This window comes from Pezoporus flaviventris, unplaced genomic scaffold (assembly GCF_033815535.1).
Source record: "Pezoporus flaviventris isolate CSIRO_AGI_PZ_B2104156 unplaced genomic scaffold, CSIRO_AGI_Pfla_v1 ptg000132l, whole genome shotgun sequence".
Taxonomy (NCBI): domain Eukaryota; kingdom Metazoa; phylum Chordata; class Aves; order Psittaciformes; family Psittacidae; genus Pezoporus; species Pezoporus flaviventris.
The window spans coordinates 1,578,057-1,589,743 of record NW_026892680.1 but is presented as its reverse complement, the minus strand read 5'-3'; the positions used below and the strand labels follow the sequence as shown (position 1 = coordinate 1,589,743).

The 11,687-nt window shown below is 46.7% G+C and overlaps 1 long non-coding RNA gene across 2 annotated transcripts; it reads right to left on the bottom strand.

The window, feature by feature from the left end:
- Nucleotides 1–1,419: 1,419 nt before the first annotated feature.
- Nucleotides 1,420–11,316, bottom strand: LOC133282670 (uncharacterized). 2 transcript variants are annotated; one of them, XR_009747689.1, is made up of 4 exons: nucleotides 10,422–11,316; nucleotides 9,509–9,599; nucleotides 2,808–2,986; nucleotides 1,420–2,581 (listed from the first exon to the last, which is right to left on the bottom strand). It is a non-coding gene; the product is annotated as an uncharacterized LOC133282670 (long non-coding RNA). The 2 variants fall into 2 exon arrangements; XR_009747688.1 differs by having other exon boundaries at nucleotides 1,420–2,986.
- Between the last annotated feature and the right edge of the window lie 371 nt (nucleotides 11,317–11,687).

Below are 11,687 nucleotides of genomic sequence, written 5' to 3'. Positions count from 1 at the left end.
TCTTAAGCCCACTTCTATTTTGTTGTTAAAAAAGATAGGCTCTGCTATGTTATTCTACACAGCCTGCCTTGTAATTAAATTGCACCAAATAACCAAAAGGATCCCTACAGTTCCCCCCGGGTAATGCAGTCGTTCAACCCTGAATCTGACCCTCCTCTACACTTTGGTATAAAAAGCTTTCTTTCATGTTACTCGTTGCAAGCACTGTCCCAGGTTTAAGCCGCTTTTTAATACAGGGAACCAAAGGGTCAGTGTGATTCCCAGAGGCCACCGATCATTCCCAGGCGCTGGGATGATTGCAATTGAAGTATTTATCTAAGATAAAGCCTTTGTATTGAATTAGAAATTGATCTTCTGCTTGAGCAGACGGTATTGCTTGATGGACTTATATACAGGTCTCTTTGGAAAGCTCTTTCGTGTGCGTGCTGCTCGGAGTGATTGAGTCTTCCCCAGACGTGCGGAAATAAGATTCGGAAATGTAATTGCCAGCCTTTGTGGGGCTCAGGGTGACAGGTACTAATTCTCTTGTCACCTCTTGGCTAAACACTTTAGCTCAGTTACCAACCGCATGCAAAGGGTGCCAGAAATGTATCGAGTCACTGTTATACCTTATCAATTATGCACTGCCTCCAAACACCATGCAGCTCATGAAGCCTAAAGCACAAACCAGAAAACCGGAGAATGCGTTCCTCCAGAGCTGCATCATACCCTTTATGCACAAGATAAGGATTTTTCACTCTAAATTCCTCTCTTTCCTCGCAACTTTCCCCCTTTTCATCTTATCCTAGAGTTCTTAATCCAAGTTACATATTAAAAACATAGAGAGAACTGATCAATTAAAGAATGAGTGGAGGGGAGATCCTGAGGAGATGTTGGCTCCAGTAAACTGCTGCTTTATCCTATGAAAGAACTGGTGACTAACGACACTTAGCTTCCTGTTTCTTTACATCTGTATCAGCATTTGTGCCTGCCCTCCCCTCCCAGGTAATAAAACCACCAGTGTTACTGAAGGTGTTTGCATATGTGGAGCCATTAACGGATGGCTGTGCTCCAGCACATGCCACAGGCTGTTTATTATGTTGTCTTTCACTCCAGTACCTCGTGACAGCTTATCATTGAGGATAACATTAATGACAGAACGCTCCCAGGCTGAAAAGCTCCTCAGTAAATACTTTGCAGAGAGCAAAAAATAAACAAGTCATAAATAATAAGCCAGTACTGGTTTGGGGGGACAATTGTCTTAAAAACCTGGATCAGTTTTCAATATCCCAAAGCATCCTGCAAATATACCTGTTTCCAAAGACTCGTATCGCACTAACCTGCCCATACATGGAGGGCTTTTTCCATCACCTTCAGGTACTAGTGGTTGAAATCCATGCTTTGGGAATCAGCCTGCTCTGAGATGGGAAGCCTGGTTGTTTTCAAACATGCAGAACACAGGAAGCTGCAGGTGTTTTGGAGGGGAGGCGTTCATGCAGGAGCCGTGTTTGCTCTCTCAGCTGTTCGAAAATCAAGAGGATTGGTCATTAGTAATTTTTATAACTCATTACCATGACGAGAACTAAACCAAGGCCAACTTGTTTGATTGATGGGGATTTATTAACTGAAAGCTTTTACTGCTATCTATCTACTTCATTTTGAAGCTGCTGCCGTGAAATAGGTGCAGTATATGATTGACCTACAATTTCACTTCAGACGGTGCCAACCCCTAAAACCTCAGTGGGTCTCCTTCAATCGCATTCTGCAAGTACAAGCAGCAGTTTGGCACCAGCACAGCGTTTGTATCAAGCTCACACGCGCAGGGTCTAAAAACCCCAAATGAATCCTCAGGCTCCTGTAGGAAAAGGGCTTCCTGCTTGCAGACAATAAATGTACAACACTGAGTAAGACCGCACTGATGGTATCAGTAATAATCTCATCATTACACCCGGCTTGGACATTTTAAACTCAATTTGTACGTCCAAAACTGCATGTGTAGCACATGAGCAATTAAACGCACAAACAGAAAATGGGAGGGCTAAAGGCTTGACAGAGCAATGCAAACCCCAAGTACAGCTGTGACGAGGGACCTGACCTGCTGCTGGCTTTCTTCAAGCAAGTTTTCCAGAGGAAAACAGGGTTAATGCAATAAATCCAGTACAGCCTCAAAGGAGAGTGCCCTTCCTCTGGGCATCAGTGATCTCCTCTGGTAGACTGAAATAAACCTCTCCTTGCTAACAGAACACAAAATTGAGCAGAAACGTGCAAAGGAAGCCTTGTGTTCCCCTGCTATCAGAGAGGAAGGGAAGGGAGACACGTTCAGGGACGCAGCTGGGACATTTTGGGGCCCCACCAAACCAACCACTTGTTTTCCTTTTCAAGGCCATTTGCAACGAGAGTAACTTAGAACCTCTCTGAATTATTCAGGGAGTCTAGACCTGCCCACTGCTGGCAAACAGCTAGGGAGCGTTAGGTTTATATTTGGAAGCTTCCCATAGCTATCCAGTGGGGTGTCCAGCAGGATGGGAGCACAGGGGCAATCAGACTGCTCCTCTTCTCATGAAAGCCATGGGCAAGTTCAGAGAGGAAGCTGAGTATTTCCCTGCATAGCAAGAGTTCTGTGCTGCACAAATTAAAGCACCAGGAAATTTCCTATTTCTAAGTGGAGAAAATGAGTATTTGGCAACGCCAAAGGAAGGCAAGAAGTTGAAGATGGGGTTTGGATGCTTTTGTGCTTTCCTGCAGATAGAAGAAGCAGCTTTTCAAATTCATTCCACCATCATTTGGAACCAACCCAAGCAAATATAATGGGGTAGATATAAATTCACCTTTGAGTCAGCGTCTCGTGTTTCAGCACTTCTAGTCACAGCATCTTGCAGAGCAGTACATCAGCCATATGCTTCCTGCACATCTTTTACCTTCTCAGTAAAGCATCAGAAGATGGATGCTAAGATCCAGAACGCAACCTTAAACATTCTCTTGGGGTTTTTAGCAGGTTTTATTGGTACTGCTGGTAGAGCTGGTAGCAACCTCTGCTTCAGAATTCAAACAGCTAATGGAAAGAAGAAAGAGGTTATCAAACAAGGAACTCTTGCAGTGGCTGAACAGCCACTAATGGGGAAAACCAAACTATATGCAGATATAATAAAGGAGAATAAACTCTTTTTCACTATAATTGGTGTGAAGCATGAGAAAGAGGCATAAAAGCCTCAAAAAGATGCTTTTGTCATAAGGCAAAGGGGTGAGCTCGGGTAGGGGGTGGTTTATGGGTTCTTTGAATCAGGACTTTTGCCACTGGGAAATAATCTCAAGATCAGGTTTACTAGATCAGTAGTCAGAAGAAAATGGAGACCAGACATGAATCACTAGGGATGTATCAGTGATGGTCTCTTTGTGAGCTTTTTAATCAATCTCACCCTTTGAGTCTCTCCTCAGATTAAATCCTTCAGGTTAAAGGAGCGTAACTGACAAAGTTTACTGAATGACACGTGGTGCATGATCAAACCCCTCTGTGCCACTGCCATTTTACCTATGTGGACTGCGATCCACACGTATGAATAACATATAGTAACTGCTTTACTGCATGTCTCAGGGGTCCCTCAAACCAAGTGCTGACGTTCAGTCCTAACCCACCCTCACATCCCACTAACGTGATGACCCCTCACTTTGGTTATAAGAACGTAGTTAGTGATGAAGCAAAATGAAGAGAATGAGGGCACAGAGTCAGTTACATCTGGAGCTTGGTCAGAACGTTGTGCAGGTGATTCTGTCTGCTTGGTTAGGGTTTTGATGCAAACTGCAATGAGCATCCCCAGCTGCAGTAGCATGCTGATCATGCCACTGCTCCCACTGACTTTCAACTGCATTTGAGTACCCACAGCCCTCCCAGACCTTCAGAATCACAGCTTAGTGCCATAAACGTACTTTTCCAACTGCACTCTTACAAATCATCTGCTTTTTACTCACAGCTTGTCCTCTTCACTATCTGCAAATAAGCACCCTGGTATGAACCTGACCGTTTCTCTTAATGTTTTCTAGCTAGTGAATGCTTTATACTTGGCACTTTCGGGCCTTCCAGAGGTCAAGAAGGAAGAAGAACTTGCTGTATTTTCAAACAACCCCTCTGATGACAGCTGTAGATGTTAGTAACTAGATGAAAAGATGTATCTGTTCTTGCTGAGGATTCTGAATGCAGTTTGACTTCTTCCTTCCATTACACTAGGGAGAAAATGAATCCTGTAACTCAGCTGGTCCAGTTCTGAAATCACAGAAGTATAGAACGGTTTGGGTTGAAATGGGCCTTAAGATCCTCCAGCTCCAAACCCTGTCCCAGGCCAGGGACACCTTCCACTAGAGCAGGTTGCTCCAAGCCCCTGTGTCTAACCTGGCCTTGAACACTGCCAGGGATGGGGCAGCCACAGCTTCTCTGGGCACCCTGTGCCAGCGCCTCAGCACCCTTTTAGCTTTAGACAAATGCAGCAGGGAGAACATGCATCCTCTCGAGCTGCTCCAGAAGCATCACTGCTCCTCCTTCCCAGCATCAGCTACCTTAGCAGAGGCCAGGAGCTGCCTCCCCCCGTCAATTTTGCCGTGACTGCTCCCAAACATAAACTTCCAATCCTCACCTTCAGCAGTGCCAGCAGCAGGGAAGCATTCATTTCATATCGAAACAAGAAAATGGGATTTACCAGCTTTGTGGGACTCTTCCTGGACACTGTAAGACACTAGAGCGGCAGCACTGGGGACATCCGGAAGACTGCACTGGAGAGAGCACTAACACAGAGTAGCAGGTAACTTCTCTCATGTCTTTCCTTTGCATTCCTAGTGAGGTACAACACATCTGAAGCCTCAGACACTGAGCCTGCGAGGTACCATGGCAACTTCTCCCCTACACCCTGGCCAGTGTTTACCTAGCAGCCAACGCTCTTTTTCTAATCAGCGCCGATGCTTTACAAGATAATGATTTCTAAGTGGGACAACTCTCTTGGTTTTATTCCCAGAAAGTCCCCTAAACCCCAGAATAGATAACAGGTCTTGGAGAGGAGGATGAGTAATCCGCTGGGTTGTATTTGGTTAGTGAACAATGATATCCTTGCTGAGAGAAGCATGTTTTCTCTGTTTCTCCCTCGGTTGACAGCAAACTGCCTGGAATTACTGTTATTGAAAAACACAAGAGCAGGGGGACAGGAAGCAGTGGAATCGATATGATGAACTGATTACGTTGCTGGTGGACACATAAACAAGCTGCGAAGGCAAAGAGCTATTCAGATGGCCACAGTGACCGAAAACCAGCCTGCAGTCCTGCTAGTCCTCATTGCCCTGGCTTCCTGAGATCATCTGTTTTGGTCTCAACCCTGATGCGTGCCATGCAGTCAGCAATAACTGCTTGAGTAGATGCTACACTGGGTGCGAGGGGTTGCCTGGCAACTTCAATTCATTTAGCAAAATTTCATTTCCTTTCTATTATGACTTTTATTCTAGAACATGCCAGGCCGAGAGGATTGAATTCCCGTTCGAACTTCCCTTTGGAGTGAACATAAAAGCAACCAGAAGACAGAAAGGAAGGAGGGAGGGAGGGAGGTGTAATCCAGCCCCGTATTTTGACCCAGCTTTAAGTTACAGTGAAGCAATAGAATGTCACAGTATGCTAATTATTTAATCAACCCACATCTCCTCTGCTGTTCATGTATTATTCTGACTATCAAGCGAACACCATCTGCCCTCACAGAAATATGTTCCTGTAACATACAGAATAGTTAGCTGGCAAGGAACCAGCACCACGTTCACACTCCAAAGTCATGAACCCCAGAAAGCACGAGGAGCTGTGGCACATCCAAAACATCCCTGCCTCTCCCTTGGCCTTCCTCTGGAGAAAGGGATGATTTCCATTTCCATTGCCAATACCAGGATAGGTTCATTAATGGCTCTGAATGCAAACAGGAAGCTTTGGAATCCAGCGTTCCTTGTAATGAAAGGTTTCTGTCACTTGGGGAAGCGTGGGAAGCAGCAGCAGGGAGACTGAGGCAGCTCCGGCTCCTTATCCCCACGCCGCTGGGAGAAGGAGCCTCTTGCTCTATTAATGCACATTACTGGCCTGGACAGCAAGTATAACGATGCACTCTATAAGGAGAAGAGATAACTCCTGTCTCCAACAGAAGAACAACTTTGCCAGTGAGATCCTGGTAAAGTGCTCCAGGGAAAAGGATTTGGAAAGGTTGTTTGGGAAGTATAGGTTATAAGGGGATGCTCACCTCAAACAGACAAAATAAAGTATAAACCCTCCTCACTGGCAGGAGAGACTGAAAAGCCCTTGATTTAGACCAGGCAGTACTTAGCAACAACTAAACCATCCGTGTGTTCTCAGGGTTATTCTCAGACTAGAGCCAAAACCACAGCAGTGCACCAGCCACTGGGCAGAAAACTATCCCAGCCAAAGCCAGGCCAATGGACATTTGTGCAACTTCATCCTAAATTGCTCAAGTTGGAAGCACAGCATCTTCATCATTTCCTAATCAAGCACTGCCTGTTAAGGAACCCCAACCAGCTCTCCAAATAAACAGGTACAAGGACTGCATGTGCAATAGAAATACCAAGTGCAGATGCAGCCACCTTAGAAACAGGTTTTGGAAACTCAGTATCTGTAGTTAATATATCAGTTAGCAGGCTAGCTACAAGATGTTGAGTTGCTCCTTTGTATCCTCCTGTCTCACAGCCTGGCATGGAGCACCTCAGTCCACACTTCACCCGCCAGAACAGCCAACAGCTTAAAGCAACATCCCCTGTACCAGTGAAGAGCTGTCAACAGGGCATGGATGGATCCACCCACCAAAACCATAGAATCACAGGGTGGTTTGGCTTGGACCTTAAAGCTCATCCAGTTCCGATCCCTGCTCCGGGCAGGGGTACCTTCCACTAGAGCAGCTTGCTCCAAGCCCCTGTGTCCAGCCTGGCCTCGAACACTGCCAGGGATGGGGCAGCCACAGCTTCTCCGGGCGCCCTGTGCCAGCGCCTCAGCACCCTCCTCACAGGGAAGAGCTTCTGCCTTAGATCTGACCTGAACTTGCCCTGTTTCAGTCTGAACCCATCACCCCTTGTCCTATGGCTGCAGTCCCTGATGAAGAGTCCCTCCCCAGCATCCCTGTAGCCCCCTTCAGACACTGGAAGCTGCTCTGAGGTCTCCACGCAGCTTCTCTTCTCCAGGCTGAACAGCCCCAATGTTCTCAGCCTGTCTCCATATGGGAGAATAAAAACACTGGGCCCCAACGTCTCTGTTGTCCATATCCTGGATTCCTTGGAGCAGGACCAGGGATTTCCAGTGGGACTGGAATTTAGCCCAGTGTGCCACAATCCCATAAAACACAACTGTCTATTGGTTAAACAATGCCAAGCTCATCTCAGCCAGATGCCTGTTTACTGACTACTGAGGGAGAGAAAAAAGGCTCTCAGATGCTATTGCTTGGGTTTGCAGGATGTAGGACATATTAATTACGAACAAATTAAATGAGCACAAAGCAGAGCTGAGCCATGGTACTTGGTTTGGCTGCAATTCTCAGCATATGAAGGGAAATGACAGCACAGGCCTTGATGAACATAAATTCTGCATTCAAAATAAATCATTCTGTTATCTCATGTCTATCTGCTTAAGGTACTTGTTCGCTTTCTTCTGCTCTATGGGATAATGGAGCATAAAATTGGTGAAATTACTGCCCATTTAGCACAAACGCTTTCTACACTAAAGGAAGAATCCTGGTTCATTTGGCCAACAAAAAGCTGTTCTGCTAAAAATCCCTGTTCCCCAACGACATGAGCTGGTATTCCCTTGGGAAACACTGATGAGGCAACCCAGCAGGGCAGTGGCTTGGTGAGCACCTAAGAGTGGCCTTCCCTGGGACTGAACCTCACCTCCCTGGGCAATTGGTTCCTGTGCCTTCATACCCTCTCCAGTAAGATACTCCTCCTGGTTTTGAACCTTCATTTCCTCGTTGTGGACCCTGTCCCCCATAAAGAGCAGATGTTCCTGCTCTCTCCAGTAAGATTTCCCCCTTTCAGTGCCCTCTCTTGTTTTCCAGGCTCCTCTGGACTGACTGGCCCACAGCTGCTCTGAATGCAGTGTCCCACATTAGATGGATACTCCAGGCCAGACAAGGCCTGACGGTTTGTAGTTGATGGGATGGATTACATCAAAAGTCCTGAGGATTACACTCCTAGGAAGGTAAAGAACTCTGAATTATCTCTCCTTTTATCAGTATCATCATGCTGTGGACTCCTGTTTAATCCGGGCTCCACAATACCACCGTGATGTGGCTTTGCAGATCTCGTTTGTTAAGCAGCATTTTTTACTGCTTTATATTGTGCATTTGGTTATTCCAGGACCAAGATCTTGATCTCGTCCTAGTCAAATTTCTTTGGATTTCCTATCTGCTGGGCCATTTTTCATACTTGTTGACAACATCTTTAATTCAAATCCTGCCCTTTAAAGACCTTGAAGCTTCTTATCCTTTGCAAATGTGAAAAGCAGAGGCCTTTGTCCAGCAGTTGCTAACAAACCCTCCTAAAGACCATTTGCAAACCCTCACCAGAGCCCGCTTCAAGGCAAACCATTTCTTGAACTCTTCAGCTCGAGAAGGCAGCATCGAGAGATGAACAGAGCAAGGGAAGAGCGAGGAACTCAAACCCTGAGCACCTCCTTCTCCCACCAAGAGCATGTGAGAGGTGAGGCGCTCAGTGCAGCCGTTTCCCTGCTCCCAAGATGCTGACCAGAGGCCAGGACACAGAGCCTGAGCCACAGGAGAACATGCAAGGAAGAGACTGATTTAAAGATGGTGGAAGTAGGGAGGAACCTCGCAGCCCCCCCTTTCTTGACCTTTCCTTAGTGACAGTGAGATGCTTCTCTCCCGGCAAAGCTGCTCTTGACAGGCGGCTGTCAGCTGGAGGAGCAGATGGCTCCACGGCTCATCCCGAGCCCTTCCTCAGCCAAGCAGCACAAACTGCAACAACTGCCTCGCAGCACGAACAGGATCCGCACTTGACAGGTCAGCCGGGAGCGTGCCCACGTGCTGGGATGGGGAGGGAGCACAAGGAGACTACTCCTTTGGGTCCGAGTGCTCTAAACCTCACCTGATCTAGTGGATCTACTGGATGCTCCATACCCTGTTGGAAAGTCCTGGCACCTCCTCACCCCTTGCAAATGGAAGGTGGGAGCATTCTGCTCACTGAAGACACCAAGTCTTTTGACCAAAAATCAGCAAATTACCACGTAAGGCCAGGAGTTTAAGGATACAGCTTTCCAGATACTGTGACCACCGATGCTGCCCTGTTATCTATCTACTGAACGGGTTTTCTGTGTTTCAAGAACTTTTGTAAAATACAATACTGGGAAAACACTAACCTCAGTCTCCTACAGGCTGTTGAGATTCCTGCTGCTCTTCCCTTCTCTGCCTTAGCAGACTGACACCATCTCACTCCATCCTCCTGTCAGGCAGCTGTAGAGGGCGATAAGGTCCCCTCTGAGCCTTCCTCGATCACTCACCTCAGGTCTCACATGCTTCTAGAGAGGGGCCTCTCACTGGTTTCCTCTCTTAAGCCAAAGTCAGCAGCAGGGAGAAGATACCTGATTGTGTCTGACAGAAAAAGCAGCATTTCAGGGCTCTACTCGTGTGAAAGCTACTTCGCACCGTTTGCCTCCCACACATTTGCTTCACTCATACTGTCTTACTCACTCTGCTTTTGCCCCACCGTGCTGACCCAGCCCCAGAAGAGCTGCACAGCCAGATATGCTCCCAGTGCTTTCCCAACTCCTTTTCCAAAGGAGTGCTAATTATGTGATTAGGCTGATGAAGAGGGGGAAGTGCCCACGCCAACACACACTAAGATTGGAGAGGGAAATCTAACAGTTTGTGCTATAAAGACGGTCAGGAGATGGTCAGAGGAGATGGCACTGAAGTTACTTAGAGCCTTTTGCTCGGATGAGGTGCTATGATCCTTTCAGCCACACCAAACACTAACTTTAGAAGCCCCCAATGAAGGAACTTCTCAAAGACCCTGTAGAAGTCTAAATAAATTGTACTAACTGGTTCCCATTTATCCATTTGAAGTTTATGCTCATGACTTAGTACAAAACCGATTCACGTTTTCCTGCTTGGATTAAAACTATGCGTGATTAAAGCTAAGTATTCATTCTTTACTATTAGTTAAATGCCAATGAGGGCTTTTCAAACCTGACACCTAGGAGCATATACCACAGAGATTGCTGCTCTTTAGCTAGTAGTAACAAAGCACTGGCAATGTTTTTTTAGTTATGGCCCCTGCCACCAGGCTCCCCTCTTGTCAGAGCATAAAGGGCTGATCAGAGACCTTGCTAAACCTGGCATCATTATGCTCCAGCCACTCCACAGTTACCATCCTATTTTTGTCCTGTGCCTTGTTATTGCTCTGTATCTTACCTTGATCTTGCTCATGTCCTTTACTGCATCTCTCTAAACATAATGAAATGTTTATCTCTTGAGTACCACTCAATGCTATGGCCATTCAGCATCTCAGCTAAGTGGTTCCCATTACCAGCTCACGCCTGTGAGCTGTTTATGCATCCCAGAGCTGGTGGTCTCAGCCCAACTCACAGTCCCCCTGGTACAACAAGCAATCCCCCAAGCACAGCTGAAGCAAATGCTTAATTAAAATGTAACCAGCCCTGTGCTAATTAATTACCCTTTACTGTCAGGCTGAGCACGGAACATGAAATTTAAAGCCACAGGGACTGAACTACGTCTTGGATCTAGTGTGGGCAGAAGCATCCTGTTGACCAGGACAAGAGCTGGCTACAGTAATACACGTTGTAAACTCCGTGCAGTGTTTTGCAGTCAGGCTTCTGGCTTTGTCCTGGGCTGCTGCATGGCACAACTCAGCCACTGTGGGTGCCTGTCTGTACCAGCAGCACCTTCACCTTCTCTATGGGATCAGTGGTCACCCAGCATCCCTGGGAGGATGTCCTCAGCCCTCCATTTGTTCTGACCCCTCTCCCTTTTGCACAGACCCTATGTACATCCACACAGGCTTTTGTGGATGTGTTTCTGATGCCCCTACCCCTGCAAAGCAAACTGCTTCATCAGACACACCAAGTCCAAACCAGCCCCAAACCCTGGGGTAACTCCATGGGCTGAGGCCAGGGGAGCACGAGTAACGCAGAGCTGAGAAACCCCACAGCCTGTGACAGCACAGCTGTAAGGGAATTGTTAACTCTGCTGTCATTAACAGGAATGCTCCAATTTCTCCTTCACGTGATTAATCCCATGTCTCCCAATGACTGCTGCAAAACTAACAGCCTCCTTACCAGAGCAGCTCCCCAGCACTGGAGCCAGACTGTCCCCAGGTCACCTTTCCCTCTCTTCCACTCTAATACAGCAGCAGGCTGGCTCCTGCCTTATGAACACATTGCCAGGGGAAAGAAAAGAGAAAAAATTGCCTTTTTGTCATCTTTGACAGGAGCAACAGAACATAACAACCCTATTATCCTGATTAGGTTTTCCTGGTGAAAAAAGGAGCTGTTACAACATGCTCTCATTAGCTGGAAGAACAATCTTCCTACAGAGACAAGTGTGTATTTCTCTTGGTCATCAATTAGTAGGATTTCCTGAGAAGCAGGAGATGCTGAACAGAAATAAATCTTGTTTAACATCTTAATCCCAGTTTATTTTGACCCTGGGGTTTGAATT